The sequence below is a fragment of the Malaclemys terrapin genome, chromosome 6, assembly GCF_027887155.1.
Source record: "Malaclemys terrapin pileata isolate rMalTer1 chromosome 6, rMalTer1.hap1, whole genome shotgun sequence".
NCBI classification, from domain to species: Eukaryota; Metazoa; Chordata; order Testudines; family Emydidae; genus Malaclemys; species Malaclemys terrapin.
This window is the reverse complement of record NC_071510.1, coordinates 131221106-131240762: the sequence shown is the minus strand read 5'-3', so window position 1 is coordinate 131240762 and position 19657 is coordinate 131221106. Positions and strand designations below refer to the sequence as shown.

At 50.1% G+C, this 19657-nt stretch overlaps 1 long non-coding RNA gene across 8 annotated transcripts; it reads right to left on the bottom strand.

Annotated features, from left to right (window-relative positions):
* Positions 1 to 901: 901 nt before the first annotated feature.
* Positions 902 to 19378, bottom strand: LOC128839448 (uncharacterized). Of its 8 annotated transcripts, none has more exons than XR_008445426.1 (5): positions 15066 to 16877; positions 13809 to 13953; positions 10716 to 10829; positions 3631 to 4981; positions 902 to 2459 (listed from the first exon to the last, which is right to left on the bottom strand). It is a non-coding gene; the product is annotated as an uncharacterized LOC128839448 (long non-coding RNA). The 8 variants fall into 8 exon arrangements; XR_008445429.1 differs by lacking the exon at positions 902 to 2459 and adding an exon at positions 19347 to 19378 and having other exon boundaries at positions 3120 to 4981; positions 15066 to 15124; XR_008445428.1 differs by lacking the exon at positions 902 to 2459 and adding an exon at positions 14496 to 14764 and having other exon boundaries at positions 3120 to 4981; positions 13809 to 13957.
* Between the last annotated feature and the right edge of the window lie 279 nt (positions 19379 to 19657).

The following is a 19657-nucleotide window of genomic DNA, read 5'->3' as shown; positions in this document are numbered from 1 at the left end:
CTGGGCTGGGGTCCTGCCATTGCCTCCCCCCCTCATCTGCCAAGGAATGAGGGGGGCAGTGACCCCACCTGCTCCATGTGTCGACCATCTGGGCCGCAGCAGGGGGTCCCCTGACCCCTAGGGTGGAACAGGGAGTGACCCCTTGAGTGTTGGTTCTTACCGCAGCCAGATCTCTGGGGCGCTGATTCTCTCGGGCGCTGATGCTCTGGGGCAGGCCCCCTCTGGAGCTGTGTGTGCCAGGAGCCCATCTCCCCTCTTGGGGTCCCCCGTCACCCTCACCCCCAGGGCAGAGCCCCCTCCTGGCCCCCCTTCCTGGAGAGCTGAGATTCGGAGTTTCTTGGGGAAGAGATTCAGCGCCTGGTCAGACCACCCTCTGACCAGGTGCCTCTGTTACCAGCAGCGTCCTGCCAGCCGCCCCCCCTCCCCTGGGGTCTCTCTGAGCCCGGGACAAGGCAACCCTGCCTGGCAGCCGTCCTGCCCTGCCTGGCTCTCCCCGCGCTCAGCTGCGGGGGGCTCAGCTCTGCCTCAGTTTCCCCAGCGAGGGCAGGCGGGGAGCTGGCCCCCTCCCATCTCCCGTGTGCAGATGGGTGGGGGGTTCCTCCCCTGCCAGGCCCAGGGCTCTGGTTACAGCCAGGCAGGTGTCCTGGGCTTAGCAGCCTTTCCTGTATGTTACCAGCCCGGGGGAAATCCCCTCCCCTCCTCCCTGCCCGCCGGGCTATTTGCATCTTCACTGACACCTGCATCCGCAGCCTGCTGGCTCCTTGAATTCAAATCCTTGGCCATTACAGGCAGGGCCTGGATCCTGTCTTAAAGTGACAGTCATTCCCCAAACAGACGTCAAACAGTGGCGCTTACCCCTTACCCCTGTTCCCCCCCCCCCCCCCCCGGAGCTGAAGCTGTGAGCGTGGCAGGGCCAGCAGCCCAGACCCCGGGTGCAAGGGGGCCAGTGGCCCAGACCCCAGGGGTGCTGCAGCACCCCCTGCAGCCCTAGTTCTCATGCCTCTGATGGCAAAGGTGGTATTGGAAGGTGCGAGTGAGTTTGTTTGGATGTTTGTGTTTTTCTCTCTCTTTCGGGTTATTTCAGTTACTGGGTCAGTTGGGATTGTGGGGCTGGAGACTGTTTGAGCCTTTGTTCCCTGGATCATCCTTGATCAGCCTCAATCCGCTCTGTGATCACTCTCCCTCCAGGTGATTAATTAGGGGGCAGGGCTGACCTAAGAGAAAAGGCCTTAAAAGCCAGAGGCTAAACGACCAAGGGGAGCTAGCAAACAGGGGAGGTTGTGGGAGGGAGACGTAATATAATCGTTATGGTAAGAAAAGGCCACATCACCAGTGGCAACGCTGCTCCTGTCTCCTCCACCTGCGCCGGTATCCAGACAGACAACCTAGTCATGGATGCCTCTCCCCAGATCCTGGTCTGGACTTGCAGAGACTGTGGCCTGCGTTTCCCACTCACAGACAGCCAGGTTGGGGGGGGACCATCCAGTGTGAAAGGTGCCTGCTGGTGGGATCTCTCGGGAAGCAGGTGGGAGAGCTACAGGAGGAGGGGGCTGGGCTGGGGAGCTTCCTCCGAGCCCACGAGGAATTCCTTGAGAGTATTCATATGGAGACTTCAAGGCTGAGGACGCTATCCAGCTAGAGAGGACTGCTGTCATGCCACCGGGGAGGAGAAAAAGGCTCTGGTACAGGGATGACACAGGCAGCTGGTTACTTCTAGCAGCAGGAATTGCTCCACCCCTACTCCCAACCCCCCACCATAGTGATGGAGAACTGCTATGCTGCCCTGGCAACAAGTGATGAGGAATCACCCCCAACGGTTGAAGAGGAGAAGCCTGTACCCCCCAGGCTGGGAGGATCACAGACACCATTCCCAGGAGGAAACGTAGGGTAGTGAAGTATCAGAGGGGTAGCAGTGTTAGTCTGGATCTGTAAAAAGCAACAAAGAATCCTGTGGCACCTTATAGACTAACAAATGTATGGAGCATAGGCTTTCGTGGGTGAATACCCACTTCGTCAGACACATGTAGTGAGGAGTGGTGGTTGGAGACTCTCTTCTGAGAAGGACGGAGGCACTCATCTGTTGCCCAGACATGGCATCTCGGGAGGTATGCTGCCTGCCAGGGGCCTGTATCCCAGCCATTACGGAGGGATTGTCAAGGATCACCTGGCCCTCTGACTACTACCCCACGCTACTCATCCATGTGGGCACTAATGATACTGTGAGGTATGACCCTCAGCAGCTCAGAAATGACTACAGGGGAATAAGGGTGAGGGAGTTGGGAGCGCAGGTACTGTTCTCTTCAGTCATTCCAATCAAGGGGAGGGGCCTCGGCAGAGAGAGATGCATCCTGGAGGTGAATGCCTGGCTGCGAAGATTGTGTCGCCAGGAGGGCTTCGGCTTCCTTGACCACGGGATGCTGTTCCAGGAAGAAGGACTGCTAAACAGAGATCAGGTCCACCTATCGAAGAAGGGGAAAAGCATGTTTGGCTACAGACTGGCTAACCTAGTGAGGAGGCCTTTAAACTAGGTTCAACGGAGGCAGGCGACCAAAGCCCACAGGTAAGTCAAAAACATGGAGACCTGGGAGAAGGGTCGGAATCTGGTGGGAGCATGGGCTGTTACAGCAGAAATAAGGGAGAGAAGTCAGAACTGGGGCGTTACATCAAAGCAGTACCTTAGATGTCTGTATACTAATGCGAGAAGTATGGGGAATAAGCAGGAAGAACTCAAAATGCTAGTAAATAAACACAACTATGACCTAGTTGGCATCATGGAGACTTAGTGGGATAATACGCATGACGGGAATATTGGTATAGAAGGATACAGCTTGCTCAGGGAAAAAAGGGAGGAGGTTTTGCCTTATATATTAAAAATGTACACACTTGGACGGAGGTGGAGATAGAAATAAGAGACAGACTTGTTGAAAGTCTCTGGGTAAGGATAAAAGGGGTAAAAAACAAGGCTGATGTTATGGCAGGGGTCTACTACACACCGCCAAACCAGGTAGATGAGATTTTTTTTAAAACTAACAAAATCATCCAAAGCACAGAATTTGGTGGTAATGGGGGACTTCAACTACCCAGACATCTCTTGGGAAAATAATACAGCAGGACACAGATTATCCAACAAGTTCTTGGATGTATTGGAGACAATTTTTTTATTTCAGAAGGTGGAGATAGCTATTAGGGGAGAGGCTGTTTGACAGTGCTGCGGGAGCCAGCTGATGTCAGTCAATTAGGGTGAACTGCAAACAGAATGGGACAGACAAACCCCAAACGCTGGTGGATATTCCAATACTTAGATTTACCAACCAGCCCAAAACAGCCTCTGTATTACCGCACTGGTTACTCAGAAGTTCAGACAATGCAGTTCCCTTAAAGTGCCCAGCCCCAGGCCTCCGTCCAGACACATATGTCAAACATATGATGATAAATTCTGAAAATCTTATCTCATCATATAAAAGAAAAGGTTCTCCTGATCCCAAAGGACCAACCTCCAGTCCCAGATCAAATGATAACTTAGATCTTATCCAAAATACATGCTTATAGCCAATTCTTATTAACTAAACTAAAATGTATTAAAAAAGAAAAAAACAGAGTGTTGGTTAAAAGATCAATATACAGACAGACCTGAATTCAATTCTTGAGGTTCAGGTACATAGCAGAGATGGGCTTGTAGTTGCCAAAAGTCCTATTAGAAATAGTCCATAGGTTATAGTCCAATGTCCATGCTCAGGGTGACTCCAGTCAGTGACTGGGGATCTCAATCCTTATGGCTTAAGGTTTCCCCTTCTTAAAACCCAAAGCAGATCTGAGATGAAGGATTGAGTCCCAAGGTTTTTATACATTTCCTGCAGCTTCTTGGCCTGAGAAAACAATAGGCTTAACTGTCCTTCTCCCAAACATCCTGGCAATTAGCACAGGGTAATTTATCCATTAAACAGTTCAGATACAGGTTACCACAACCTTCAAAGAGACAGAGACAATAATACTATTTCCTTCAAGTATCTTCCTAAATGTTAATATTCCTTTTTTGATCTTTGAATGAAAGCTATAGCAATAGACAAGACTTGTTTGCTTACATCACAAGACCTGAGCAAACAGCTCCCCTTCCATCTCTAACAATGCCAGCTGCATTTCAAAGCTCTATTAATTTACAGATCTTCCTAACCAGTCTCTAAAGTTCGACCATGGGTCAGGTCAGTCTGTGAGGTAATTAACTCTTTCTGGCCCTGTCACCTTTCAATGAGATATTATATTACACTCATAACGTCACAGGCTGTTCTAGATTTGATTTTGACAAATAGGGAAGAACTGGTTGAGAATTTGAAAGCAGAAGGCAGCTTGGGTGAAAGTGATCATGAAATGGTCGAGTTCACGATACTAAGGAATGGTAGGAGGGAGAACAGAACAGTAAAGACAACTGATTTCAAGAAGGCAGACTTCAGCAAACTCAGGGAGTTGGTAGGTAAGATCCCATGGGAAGCAAGTAAAGAGGAAAAACAATTGAAGACAGTTGGCAGTTTTTCAGAGATATTATTAAGGGCACAAGAGAAAACTATCGCACTGCGTAGGAAAGATAGGAAGGATGGCAAGAGACCACCCTGGCTTAACCAGGAGATCTTCAATTATCTAAAACTCAAAAAGGAGTGGAAACTAGGTCAAACTACAAAGGATGAATATAAACAAACAACACAAGTCTGTAGGGGCAAAATTAGAAAGGCCAAGGCACAAAACGAGATCAAACTAGCCAGAGACATAAAGGGTAACAAGAAAACATTCCACAAATACAATAGAAGCAAGAGGAAGACCAAGGACAGGGTGGGCCCGTTACTCAATGAGGGGGGAAAGACAATAACAGAAAATGTGGAAATGGCAGAGGTGCTTAATGACGTCTTTGTTTCGGTTTTCACCAAGGTGGTTGGTGGCGATGGGACGACTAACGTAGTGAATGCCAGTGAAAATGAGGTAGGGTCAGAGGCTAAAATAGGGAAAGAACAAGTTAAAAATTACTTAGACAAGTTCGATGTCTTCAAATCACCAGGGCCTGATGAAATGCATCCTAGAATACTCAAGCTGCTGACTGAGGAGATATCTGAGCCACTAGCAATTAAAATCTTTGACAAGTCATGGAAGACAGGAGAGATTCCAGAAGACTGGAAAAGGGCAAAAATAGTGCCCATCTCTAAAAAGGGAAATAAGGAAAACCCGGGGAATCAGGGGTGGCAGGTTTGTAGAAATTTTGGTGGTGCCCAAAACCCACCCACCCCCAAACTCCGCCCCCCACTTGCCTAAGGCTCTAGGAGGGAGTTTGGGTGCGGGGGAGGAGCTCTGGGGTGCAGGCCCTGAGCTGGGGCAGGGGATTGGGGTGCAGGATGGGTGAGAGGTTAGGCTCTGGGAGGCAGTTTGGGTGGGGGTGAAGGAGGGGGTCTGGGGTGCAGGCTCTGGGATGGAGTTTGTGTTCTGGGTGCAGGAGGGGGTGTAACGATGCTGGTTCTGGCAGGACCCAACTGAGAGTGCCAATTCAGGACCAATTGCTTAAAACAGGGCAGCTACAGCCCAAGGCTGGGTTTTTTTCCACCTCTAAGGCAAACCAAACCAGCCAGCCAAAGAGGACTTTGGTCTCACCCCACTGGCTAACCTCAAGTCACACAAGCAATTCCCTTAGACACTCCAGTTTCCCAGTATCACCACCAGTGCCACTCGTTATGGGGACAAATGGTTATGAAAACCAATACCCCAGGAAAAGAAAAAAGGTTCTCCTGATCCCATAGGACCAAGCCCCAGACCCAGGTCAATATACAAATCAGATCTTACCCACAAATCACGCTATTGCCAATCCTTCAGAATCTAAAATCTAAAGGTTTATTCATAAAAGGAAAAAGATAGAGATGAGAGCTAGAATTGGTTAAATGGAATCAATTACATACAGTAATGGCAAAGTTCTTGGTTCAGGCTTGTAGCAGTGATAGAATAAACTGCAGGTTCAAATCAAGTCTCTGGAACATCCCCAGCTGGGATGGGTCATCAGTCCTTTGTTCAGAACTTCCATTTGTAGCAAAGTCCCTCCAGAGGTAAGAAGGAGGACTGAAGACCAGATGGAGATGAGGCATCAGCCTTTTATAGTCTTTTCCAGGTGTAAGAACACCTCTTTGTTCTCACTGTGGAAAATTACAGCAAAATGGAGTTTGGAGTCACATGGGCAAGTCCCTGTATACTTTGCTGAGTTACAAGGCGTATCTGCCTTCTCTCAATGGGTCCATTGTATAGCTGATGGTCCTTAATGGGCCATCAAGCAGGCTAGGCAGAGCTAACACCAACTTGTCTGGGGTGTCACCCAGAAGCATAGCATAAGTTTGCCATACAGACAGTATAGAGCCAATATTCATAACTTCAACTACAAAACTGATACACACATATAGACAGCATAATCATAACCAGCAAACCATAACCTTGTCTTAGACACCCCATTTGACCCCCTTTATACAAGATTTGGTGCCACTAAAGGACTTTGGTTGCAACCATGTTCTATATGGTCCCAGTTCAAGTCAATAACGTGACAGGGGGTGAAGGTGGAGGCTCTGGGATGGAGTTTGGGTGTAGGCTCTGGGCTTGGACAAGGGGTGGGTGTGCAGGAGGGGGTGAGGGGTGCAGGCTCTGGGACAGAGTTTGGGTGCTGGCTCTGGGAGGGAGTTTGGGAATGGGGGGTGGAGGGAGGGGGTGCAGGCTCTGGGAGGGGCGGGGTGCAGAGCTTACCTGGGGCTCCTAGGAAGGGCAGGCCGGGAGTCTCCGTGTGCTGCTATCCCCAGGCACTGCCCCCGCAGCTTCCTACTGGCCGCAGGGGAGCTTGGGGCGGACACAGACCCATCCCGCCCAGGGGCTGCAGGAAAGGGCCAGCAGCCGCGCGGAACGAGCAGAGAGGAAGTCGCTCAGCTCCACTGCGCTGCCGGTGGTAAGTGGGGGCCCTGGGCTGTTTTAAATGGCCCGGGAGCGGAAGGCGGGGCCGAGGGAGAGACCCGGCCCCAAACATTGCTGGAGCCGGGTCCCGGGCCAGGAATATTCCTGGTGCCCAGGCACCACGGGCCCATAGGACTTGCTGCCCATGCGGGGAATTACAGACCAGTCAGCTTAACATCTGTACCAGGAAAGATAATGGAGCAAATAATGAAGCAGTCAATTTGCAAACATCTAGAAGATAGTAAGGTGATAAGTAACAATCAGTATGGATTTGTCAAGAACAAATCGTGTCAAACCAACCTGAGAGCTTTCTGTGACAGGGTAACAAGCCTTGTGGATGGGGGGGGGGGGGGGAGGAAGCGGTAGATGTGGTATATCTTGACGTTAGTAAGGCTTTTGATGCTGTCTTGAGTGACCTTCTCATAAACAAACTAGGAAAATATGACCTAGATGGAGCTACTATAAGGTGGGCGCAAAACTAGTTGGAAAACTGTTCCCAGAGAGTAGTTATCAGTGGTTCACAGTCATGCTGGAAGGGCATAACGAGTGGGTCCCGCAGGGATCAGTTCTGGGTCTGGTTCTGTTCAGTATCTTCATCAATGATTTAGATAATGGCATACAGAGTACACTTATAAAGTTTGTGGACGATACCAAGCTGGGAGAGGTTGCAAGTACTTTGGAGGATAGGATTAAAATTCAAACTGATCTGGACAAACTGGAGAAATGGTCTGAAGTAAATAGGATGAAATTCAATAAGGACAAATGCAAAGTATTCCACTTAGGAAGGAAGAATCACTTGCACACACACACACAAATGGGAAATGACTGGCTAGGAAGGAGTACAGCGGAAAGGGATCTGGGGGTCATAGTGGATCACAAGCTAAATATGAGTCAACAGCGTAACACTGTTGCAAAAGAAAGCAAACATCATTCTGGGATGTATTAGCAGGAGTGTTGTAAGCAAGACAGGAGAAGTAATTCTTCCGCTCTGCTCCGTGCTGATAAGGCCTCAACTGGAATATTGTGTCCAGTTCTGGGCACCACATTTCAAGAAGGATGTGGACAAATTGGAGAGAGTCCAGAGAAAAATGACAAATATGTTGAAATGTCTAGAAAACATGTCCTATGAGGGAAGATTGAAAAAATTGGGTTTGTCTAGTCTGGAGAAGAGAAGACAGAGGGGACATGATACCAATTTTCAAATATGTAAAAAGTTGTTACAAGGAAGAGGAAGAAAAAAATATTTTTCTTAACCTCTCAGGATAGGACAAGAAGCAATGGTCTTAGATTGCAGCAAGGGCAGTTTAGGTTGGACATTAGGAAAAACTTCCTGTCAGGGTGGATAAGCACTGGAATAAATTGCCCAGGGAGTTGGTGGAATCTCCATTACTGGAGGTTTTTAAGAGCAGGTTAGACAAACACCTGGCAGGGATGGTCTAGATCAGGGGTTCTCAAACTTTTGTACTGGTGACCCCTTTCACACAGCAAGCCTCTGAGTGCGACCCCCGTTATAAATTAAAATACTTTTAAATATATTTAACATCATTATAAATGCTGGCGGCAAAGCAGGGCTTGGGGTGGAGGCTGACAGCTCACGACCCCCTGAGGGGTCCTGACCCCCAGTTTGAGAACCCCTGGTCTAGATAATACTTAGTCCTGCCTTGAGTGCAGGGGACCGGACTGGATGGCACTTCCAGTTCTAGGATTCTGGAGAACTCAGATTGCAATTTTATTTCTAAGGTATAACCTACTTCGATCTGTACACTTGTTACTTATAATCACTACTCTACCTTGCTGTAGTTAATACATCAGTTTTATATTTTACCTAAAACAGTGGGGCTTGAGTGAAGTGCATGGAAAAAAATCTTAGCTCAGTTAACAAAAACTTATGCACGTCCTTTCCCCATTGAGAGAGGGGAAAATTGGGTAATTAACTTACACTGGTCTGGCTTTGAACCAGGGTAAGAAGTACAATTCAGGGGTGCAAGACTGGGGAGCTAGGGGAACTGGCTGGAGCCTCTCTATTGTTGGTTCATGAGTGGCTGGCAAAAGCATTCATGTAACACAGCTGGGTGTGTCCCAGCCTGTGGATGTTGGTGTGAGTGCAGTAGGTTTGCAGCTTGTCACAACATCTCAGGCCTAGTCTTCACTTACCGGCTGGTCCGGCGGCACGCCATCGATGTTCTGGGATCGATCCCGGAAGTGCTCACAGTCGGCGCCGGTACTCCAGCTCGCCGAGAGGAGTACGCGGCATCGACGGGGGGAGACTTCCTGCCGCGTCTGGACCGCGGTAAGTTCGGACTAAGGTACTTCGAATTCAGCTACGTTATTAACGTAGCTGAATTTGCGTACCTTAGTCCGATTTGGGGACTTAGTGGGGACCAGGCCTCAGTGTGAAAGGAAGTCCAGACTGATGGGACAGAAGGCTCAGTGGTACTTCGGTTCGAGGTTGTACCTCGGGGAACCTGTCACACCCAGGCTCTGAGATTCACTGTAGTTTTTGCTTTGTTTTTCAATGCAGATGTACCCTAAGAGGAATTCCTCTCTGATTCAACACTGATCCACTCTCCATCTCTGGTGCTGTACTGCTGGAGGGGCTGTCTTTTGGACAAGACGTTAAACCATTTATGGTCGCTGAAGATCCTAAAGCATTTCTTTTGTATGTGTACTTATCTGTCCTCCAGTGTCCTAGTGAACTTTCAGTACAGGTAATTACAAAAACAACAAGGAGTCCGGTGACACCTTATATACTAACGGATTTATTTGGGCATAAGCTTTCGTGAGTAAAAAAACCCTCACTTCTTGCTGAGGTGTCCACATGTCATGCATCTGAAGAATATGGGCAATGGCTACCCCGAGAGTCATCAAGCTATGCAAGGACATGTGTTACGCTCATGTGACCCTGGACTCCATCTTAGGCCAGTACCTTTCCACAAGCAGAGACAGTACATTTCCAGGCTTGTGGCAAAGGATATAAAAAGACCCCTGAGCTATCTCCATTTTATCTGTTTCCTGCCCTGATTCTCTGGACGGTGGATTTACAAGTAAAAGGAGCATTTTGAACTATGGATTGAAGACCTTCCAATCTTTTGGACGTTATCAGAGAGAGACTTCACAGGCGAGCAGGTTATTCCATCACTGCTACAAACCTGATATAAGGACTTGTGTGTGTGTCTGTTTTTAGTTACTCAAGGATTAACATCACTGTGATTATTGGGTAAGATCTGAGTTATATATTGACCTGGCTAAGTGGCTGATCTCTTGAGATTAGAAGGACCCTATATTTGATGAAATTGGTTTTTGGTAACCACTCATCATAGAATCCAGTATCTGGATGGTGAAACAAGGGCTGGAGTGCCTGAAGACTGCATTTTTGAGTTCTTGTTGAGCAGTGTGGCGAGACAGAAGTTTACTTTTGTTACTGGTTTGGTATGATCTGATAAAGAACCACCAGCAGTTTGGGGTGAGTCTACCCTATTTCACAGCAGTTTGCCCTGAGTTTGGCACTGTCAGCTGTGACTCACTGAGGCACAGTGATACTGGGTCCAGTCCCCCCCTCCAATGACTCATTTATCCACAGCAGAACAGCTTGTCTAAATGCATATTATCAATACCTGACCCCCCCCCTCAACAGAGCCTTAATTAGTGGGCTAACTCTGTAGGTCCATCACTGAAGAACTGGTTCTTGAGAAGGTTTTTGAATGTGGCCATTTGAAAGCAGTGCAAGGGAATCCACCAAGGGGACAGATGTGCTCTACCTGTGAAACAGTAGCTGGAAGGTTTGCAAAAGAAAAGAACGATGGTCTCCAGCAATACCCCTCTGTTCTGCCAAGTTCATACGGCTGACATTTTGACTGACTCAGCGGTGGCACCTGCAATTAAAACAGGAGCAGATTAACAGAGGCCAGACCTGCAACAAGCAGATTACAAGGCATTTCAAATGTTACAGACAGACCATCAAGCTATCCATCCTATGTTCCTCATGGTGGTATGAGTGCCTAGCTGCCAAAGAAAACCAGTGGATACAATATCTTACGGCTGAATTCATCGCCCAGTAGGGGGTAGAGAACATCCCATGATGATCTCCTGTGGAGATTAGCATGGTATAAATGGTGGCTAAAAATACAGAGTGGGTTTATGTCACACCCTTGTAGGAAAATCAAGATCTCAGCATTCACCTTTGGACAAGGGCGTCAATCAGTGCAGAGGAAAAGACACTTCGGATAAGTTATAACATTACCGGCGACATCATGGTGAAGTGGTCGGGGAGAGGACCGGGATTCTGCTGACTTGGGTTATATCCCTGACATCCTGTCTGAACACAGTCAGTAGGGAGGAGTAACTAGACTGAGCTTTGTAACGGTATAGAAGAGCAGAATGCTATTAGTAGCTTTACCAATGTGCCCTCATTTTGTACATCCATGTGCAGAATGAATTTTGTTATGTGCACCAATATGGAGGAGACGTGTGGCTGTGGTGGGGCCGAGGGGTTCAGAGAGTGGGAAGGGGCCCAGGGCTGGGGCAGAGGGTTGGGATGGGGGGGGGGGGGTGAGTGCTCTGGCTGGGGGTGCAGGCTCTGGGATGGCACCAGGGATGAGGGGCTAACAAGGGGGCTCAGGGCTAGGGCAGAGGGTTGGGGTGCAGGCTCTGGGGATGAGGGGTTTGGAGTGCGGGAGGGTGCTTGGGGTGCAGGGTGTGAGGGCTCTCGGATGAGGGGTTTGGGGTGAGTGAGGGCTCTGGCTGGGGGTGTGGATTCTAGGGTGAAGCCAGAGATGAGGGGTTTGGGGTGCAGGCTGCCCCAGGGCTGTGGTGGGGAGAGAGGCGCCTGTCCCCGCCGCAGCCCTGCACACCCAACTTGCTCCCCACCCACCCCCACCTCTGTCCTCTCCAGGGCCCCATGGCTGTGCACCTACGCAGCCCTTCATAGCCTGCTGAACAACCACGCAGCTTGGGGGGAGCTTAGCTTGTAGCCTAGTGTGTCTCATTTAAATGGGTGCTTCTGAAGCAAAGTTTTCCACTATATAAAACAATATCAAATCATGCGAGCACAAAAATCTGTGCTCCCTTAAATGTGGTTGGGAATATACTCTATCTTAACGATTTCTAATGAATAATCAAGCAAAATTCCGTACATCATCATGGACCAAACGCACACAAGTCTGGTATAAAAACAAGCCAGTAAAAAACTCTTTTGGGGGGGGATGGTTGGGGGGGGGGGGGAGAGAGAGAGAGAGAGAAAGAAAAAACAGAATTTATGCACAATTTTATTCCTATTTGTCAAAATTTCAAGGGAAAAAAGGCCTTCCAAATTTTGAAGTATGAAATGTTTTGACCATCTGTAGTAAAAACCTTTACACTACCCTGAAAAGTAACGTAGCTCCCTCTGCTGGTTTTACGCCAGCAATGCTCTGTCCCCGAGCACATGACATCGAAAGTACAAATGCCCAAGCAAGCAAGCTGTTAACAGAGAACCTTTGATAAAATGTAGCTTCATTAGGAAGAGCAGGTGATAGCAGTTGTGTTTTCAAAAAGAAGAAAGATTTGGTAGGATAAGCTAGTTTAAAGTAACAGCAAATATTATAAACTTCTATACAGCTCTCTTCAAAGACTTAAAAAGCGAACACCAGTGTTGGTGTGTGGGTTATTATTATTATTATTTTTTTAAATAATCAGCTTCCGTGTTGGAGGTATGACAAAGTTCTTTTCAAATGACAATTTATTCCATTACTCCCGTTTGTGTCAGTAAACCTGCATTTGAGGAAGGATTAAAGTTTCTGGGTGTGATTGCCAAAAGCACTTGGTGTTTGCTGATCTCCCCTCCACTGGGGTCAATGGGAGAACTTCAGTGGGAGCAGAGTTAAGCCAATGAGGACTGCTTGTGAAAAATATCCCACTCTCCATAATCAAAGTATGCCGACTCAGCACCTCTCAGGCAAAGCACTTGAATTCAAGTGGGAGGGCCCACACCCCAACCCTGAGCTCCCTCCCACACTCTAAACCCCTGGGCCCCACTCCCGCCACACATCACCTCCATCACATAACAAAATTCATTCTGCACATGGATGTAAAAAAAGAGAGGGAACATTGGTCTTTCAAGGCTAAGGAATCCAAATGATCAAGTTTCCATGATGGGAAGAGAGGGTTAAGTTTAAAAACCAAAGCCCACTCACCCTTAGGCTTATAAGATGTACTTATACAGTGTTTCCATCCAAGGATTTCCAAACACTTCACTTTCTTTATGAAGTATAGTAATCTCAGTTATACAAATGGAACCATAAATGCATAAAGAGGTTAAGTGACATACCCACAGTCACAAAGCAAGTCAGTGGCAGGGTCAGGGATACAACCCAGCTTTCCGGACTCTCAATCCAATGCCTTATTCACTCCACCACACTGCCTCTGTAATTATGTTTGCTATCCTGTAAGGGACACCTCAGACCTCTAGATGTAATTTGGGACCAACTGTTTCAGGACTTTGGAACTCCAGATTATACATTTCCGGGAACAAGTAAAAACCTAAACAATTTCCTTGGTCTAGTGCCATCCACCTGGTGATGTTAAGAGTGTTCAGATCCTGTCAGGGCACAGCAGTGAGAAAGCTCCTAGGGTGAGATTTTCAAAAAAGTGCTCTGCACTAGTGCAACTGCTCCCAGCGAAGTCTATGGTCAATCTCCCCTGACTTCAATGGCGGCAGTGTCAGGCAGCGCGGAGTGCTTTTGAAAATCCCATCTGTAAAGGCCCATAGCAAGCAGTGACAGGACCTCATTGGCTAGGAAGGATACGGCAGGAAGCAGTGTGCGGGAATGAAGAGAGCTACAGAAAGGTCTAATTATACAATTCCAGCCTCTTACATCTCTCCTGGGGTGTAGCTCTTCTCCAGGATTTCTTTAATTGTGTGCAGCAGGCCATCAAACACGGACCTGCTGTCTGCGTGCAGATGTCAATACATCCAGTGTTCTATTATCTTGGACTTGCTGCTTGTAATAAACACTGTGACTGCCTTGAAAATGTGGAAAAACCAGATATTAGACACTATTCAGCATTCAAAGAAAACAGGAGACTGCAAATACGCCTGTGCCTCTCTTTTCTGTTTGAATGGACAAGCTTGCCCCCTCGTGTCCGTTTTTAGGAGAATGAGTTTTGCTTGGTACCAGTTGTCAGGCCACCTCTGGTGTGCCTGGGACCCCTGCTGCAATCATGCACTAGGAGTGCTGTGGTTAACCTGAGGCTGTATGTGTGTGGACACCACTGTCATTGCTAGGGATAGAACCCAGGACCTTCAGCTGCAAGAGCCCCTGTATTGCTTCAGTAAAAGGAGTTTCTCTATTAGCGGAGTAAGCCAGCTCTAATCCTCCAAGTGGACCAGCTACCAGAAGGAGACTCAATCATGCACATTTAGCCAGAGCTTTGCAGTGACAACTCCACTGAAGTAGGGAATCAATTCATCATCAAGAAATCCTTCTTACTGCAGTGACTTCAGCTCTGTTTGGAACAGCTCTATCAATTTCTGTCAGAGAAAAGCAACCAAATATACTAACCACTAACACAGCCTCAGTGAAGACTTCTCAGGGAAGGCAGGGCAGACGCTCCTTCCTCTCCTTGGAATCACATACAATATGCTCAGTGGATTAGCCTTGAGGCAGGCCCTTTACCCAGTGCTGGAAATCGAGCTGCTTATTTTATGTGAACTGATTTTCAGATTCCCACCCAAACTGGGAAGGGGATTGTAGTCAGGTGGGGTGGTGGTCTCTCTCCCTCTGTGTTGGAGGGAGGCCACATTGCCTTGCCATGTTGTCGGGATCTCAGCCTAGTATTGGGGGAATTAGCAGTTAGGCGTTAGTATCCCCACTGTGGTTTTTAAAAAGCCACCCAAAGCTATTTGTACACAGACATGTTCCTGAGCAGAGATCTCTTCTGACTCCTGGAAATTCCATGATCTGGACAAACTGAAAACAACGTAATGGAAAGAAGAAATACTAATAATCTTAACTAGAGTGGCTCTAGTCTGTGCTACTAATTACCCCAGCCTTGCCCACCAATTACCTACGGTTAACAAGAGGCCCCATCCCTGCCCACTGAAGGTTAACCATGATGAGTATTCACTCTACCTGCTGCTGGATGTGGATTTGAGCAAGTCGCTGCAGTTTGGCAGCCTGGTCAGGAGCAGCTGCAAAGCACACAGAAGAAAAGTCAGTCCCTGCTTAGTTCTGACATCCAGGAATTGCAGTTACCAAAGCAGAGACGACTGTCTAAGAGCATGTTTAAAATCTTTCTATTGGGATTAATTTAATACATTTCTTGTCAGCCGAAGCACATTACAGCTCAGAAATGCCCCGAAGATAAATACTGCTGGCCACCAGACCACCACTGGTTACTGCCACTTTCCTGCACAGTAAGTGAAATGCCAACGTTTTAGTTAAAAGAACAGGAGTTCATGCATCCAATGAAGTGGGCTGTAGCTAGGGTGACCAGATGTCCCGATTTTATCGGGACTGTCCCGATATTTGCTTGTTTGTCCCGCGTCCCGACCAATGTTAGGTCGGGACACTGGACAAACAAGCAAAGGCTCCGGAGCCCGGAAGGGCTCGCGCCCCCCTCGCCCCAACTCCGCCCGGTGGTGAGTATTTGCTTTAGATTGGGGGGTTGTCTGTAAGCGAGGACAGGTCTGTCTCCCAAGATCTGTGAGAGTAAAGGATCATCTTTGAGGATAGGTTGTAGATCTCTGATGATGCGCTGGAGAGGTTTTAGTTGGGGGCTGAAGGTGACAGCTAGTGGTGTTCTGTTATTTTCTTTGTTGGGCCTGTCTTGTAGGAGGTGACTTCTGGGTACTCGTCTGGCTCTGTCAATCTGTTTTTTCACTTCAGCAGGTGGGCATTGTAGTTTTAAGAATGCTTGATAGAGATCTTGTAGGTGCTTGTCTAAAGCAAATACTCACCAGCAACCACACATCGCTGAACAAAACCACTGACCCAGGAACCTATCCTTGTAACAAAGCCCGATGCCAACTCTGTCCACATATCTATTCAAGTGACATCATCATAGGACCTAATCACATCAGCCATACCATCAGGGGCTCGTTCACCTGCACATCTACCAATGTGATCTATGCCATCATGTGCCAGCAATGCCCCTCTGCCATGTACATTGGCCAAACCAGACAGTCTCTACGCAAAAGAATTAATGGACACAAATCTGACATCAGGAATCAAAATACTCAAAAACCAGTGGGAGAACACTTTAACCTGTCTGGTCATTCAGTGACAGGCCTGCGGGTGGCTATATTACAACAGAAAAACTTCAAAAACAGACTCCAACAAGAGACTGCTGAGCTGGAACTGATATGCAAACTAGACACAATCAACTCAGGATTGAATAAGGACTGGGAATGGCTGAGCCATTACAAACGTTGACTATCTCCCCTTGTAAGTACTCTCACACTTCTTATCACACTGTCTGTACTGGGCTAGCTTGATTATCACTTCAAAAGTTTTTTTCTCTTACTTAATTGGTCTCTCAGAGTTGGTAAGACAACTCCCACCTGTTTATGCTCTCTGTATGTGTGTATATATATCTCCTCAATATATGTTCCATTCTATATGCATCCGAAGAAGGGGGGTGTAGTCCACGAAAGCTTATGGAATGGCTTTTAACTCAACAGTACAAAGTAGCTGCTGCACCAAGCCCCCCTAAGTTTCCTTGTTTGATCTTATTAAAAAAGTGTGTACACACATGGCCCAACGCCAATAGGCACCCATTATTTACAGAAGGTCCCACTAACCTGCTAAGTATCACATAAGCCAATTTTAAATTCAACTGCAGAACTCACAGTCCATTCTTTAAAGGGAGGGCACAGATGCTCACTTTCCGTCATGTGGCCTGCTACTTCCCCTGCCCTCTGAAATGTCTTTCCTTTACACACACACGTCTTGCCTTCTGAAGCTGGCTGAGGGTGTGCTAAAGTGGCACCACTCTGTCCCCTCCAGGTACAGCATGCTCTTTCTGCGACATCTCTCCCCCGTTACAAAAATCCCAAGGTTGCTTGCAATCTCAGTTGTCCTTGATAGACTCAACAGAGAGAAATAAGCTCCAATGCCAGTGAGCAGTCAAAGCTAGGGTTACCATATTTAAAAAATAAAAAAAAGGACACTCCATGGGCCCCGGCCCCGGCCCTTTCCCACCCCCGGCCCCGCCCCAACTCCACCCCTTCCCCACCACAACTCCACCCATTCCCCAACGTCCTCACCCTAACTCCCCCTCCTCCCTCCCAGCCACGCAAAAAGGGCTGCCCAAGTGCTACCGGCTTCACAGTTTGTAGGGCAGCCCCCAGACCCTGCGCCCCCGGCCGGCGCTTCCCCAGCGCAGCTGGAGCCTGGGAGGGGAAGCGCCCAGCCGGGGGCGCAGGGTCTGGAGGCTGCCCGGCAAACCCGTGAAGCCAGTAGCACTCCAGCTTCAGGCAGCCCCCTTGCCTCCGGACCCCAGCTGCCGGCCGGGCACTTCTCCTCCCCGGCTCCAGCTGCTCTGCTCCTCCCCTGACTCAGACTTTGGCTCTGTTTAAGAGCCAAGCTGCCCAAGCCAGCGCTACCGGCTTCAGGCAGCCCCCTTGACTCCGGACCCCAGCCGCCGGCTGGGCACTTCTCCTCCCCGGCTCCAGCTGCTCTGCTCCGGCGGCTCGGGGTCCGGAGTCAAGGGGGCTGCCTGAAGCTGGTAGCACTGGCTCGGGCAGATTGGCTCTTAAAGTCTGAGAGGGGAGGAGCGGAGCAGAGCAGCCACGGGAGGGGAAGTGCCCGGCTGGCATTTTCCCAGACACGTTCAGCTTTTCGGCAATTCCCCCCGGACGGGGGTTTGATTGCCGAAAAGCCGGACATGTCCGGGAAAAAACGGACGTATGGTAACTCTAGTCAAAGCCCCTGATTTTCTGCAGGTGGACATACACTGAACATGTACTACCCCTTTCTGATGACATCAGGCCAGATGGGCTGTGGATTTCTAGGGGGATCTGATCACAGGGGATAGTGCACACAGTCCTAGGGAAGGAGTAAAGCTGAAACCTTAAGTTTTAGATCTCTGATACCGAAACAGAAACTAAAGTAGATTCCTTACTCTCACCTCTCAAGAGGTACACTGCACTCGAGAGAGGCCAGCTTGTCTACTCAGTCCTTTGCCTCCCAAGGAGCTAATTATGAGGGTTGTTTTTAAACCCACTCTGAAACACAACTCAAATGATCTAAGACAGGCCACCCGACAAGATCACCATGTAAAATACAATTTGGATCTTAACCCCTGGGGGTAAAAAAAAAAAAAAAAAACCACACACACAAACCAGCAGTGAGAGAAGATAAAATGTCCATTTAAAACTGTTTCACTAGCAGGACCAAGTGCTGATTTTGCCCCAGAACCCCAAGTGGCCCCCTCAAGGGCTGAACTCACAACCCTGGGTTTAGCAGGCCAATGCTCAAGCCACTGAGCGATCCCTCCCCCCTAGCTGCCGGAATGGGTCCGGAACGTTACTACACGCTGCTAAACAGAGCCCACGTTGTACCCCAGGGGTGGCTGCAGTTCAGAAGTAAATGAAGCAGCCCCGAGCTAGGCAGCCCGTCATGGGGGGCTCTGCTGGCCGGGGAGCATCGCGCAGGGCAGGAGTGGAGCGAGCAAGGCCCACGGGACAAGAACCCGCAGCCGGGGGCTGCAGAAAGAACAAACAGCCAGAGCTTGGCTCCCCCCCCACCCATAGCCCCTCGGGGGCCAATCCCCCCCCCACGCGCGCCTCCCCCCCCATAGCCCCTCGGGGGCCAATCCCCCCCCCACGCGCGCCTCCCCCCCCATAGCCCCTCGGGGGCCAATCCCCCCCCCCCACGCGCGCCTCCCCCCCCATAGCCCCTCGGGGGCCAATCCCCGCCCCCCCCCGCGCCTCTCCCCCCATAGCCCCTCGGGGGCCAATCCCCCCCCCCACGCGCGCCTCCCCCCCCATAGCCCCTCGGGGGCCAATCCCCCCCGCCCCACGCGCGCCTCCCCCCCCATAGCCCCTCGGGGGCCAATCCCCCCCGCCCCACGCGCGCCTCCCCCCCATAGCCCCTCGGGGGCCAATCCCCGCCCCCCCCCGCGCCTCTCCCCCCATAGCCCCTCGGGGGCCAATCCCCCCCCCCCACGCGCGCCTCCCCCCCCCATAGCCCCTCGGGGGCCAATCCCCCCCGCCCCACGCGCGCCTCCCCCCCCATAGCCCCTCGGGGGCCAATCCCCCCGGGCTGCTGCCCCCAATGCGGAGGCTGGAGCCACAGGCCCCGAGCCGCAGGGAACGATCCCCGCTGGCCCGGCCCAGCCCAGCAGCCCGGGACGGTCCGGGGAGGGGGGGGCAGCTTCCCGCCCGGGGCCCACTCCAGGGGGTCACACACAAGCCGAGCGGGGGGTGCTGAGGATCCCGCCCCTCGCCTGGCCCCACTCGGGCCGAACACCCGCCGCTCGGGCGCTTCCACCCGTCCCTGCAGCCCCGCGATCGCCGCCATCTTGTCAACCCCCAGCAGGCCGGAAGCAGGGGCGGCACTTCTCACAGCAGCGAATCGAACGCGGCCTCTCCGGAAGTGACGTGACAAAGCGGGGCGGGGGGTGGTTAAAGCCGCGGATATGTCCCAGCATGCCCTGCGCCCCCAGTTCCAAGCGTTGCCATGGAGACAGGGCCCGCGGCCTGCCCTGCGCTGTCAATCCA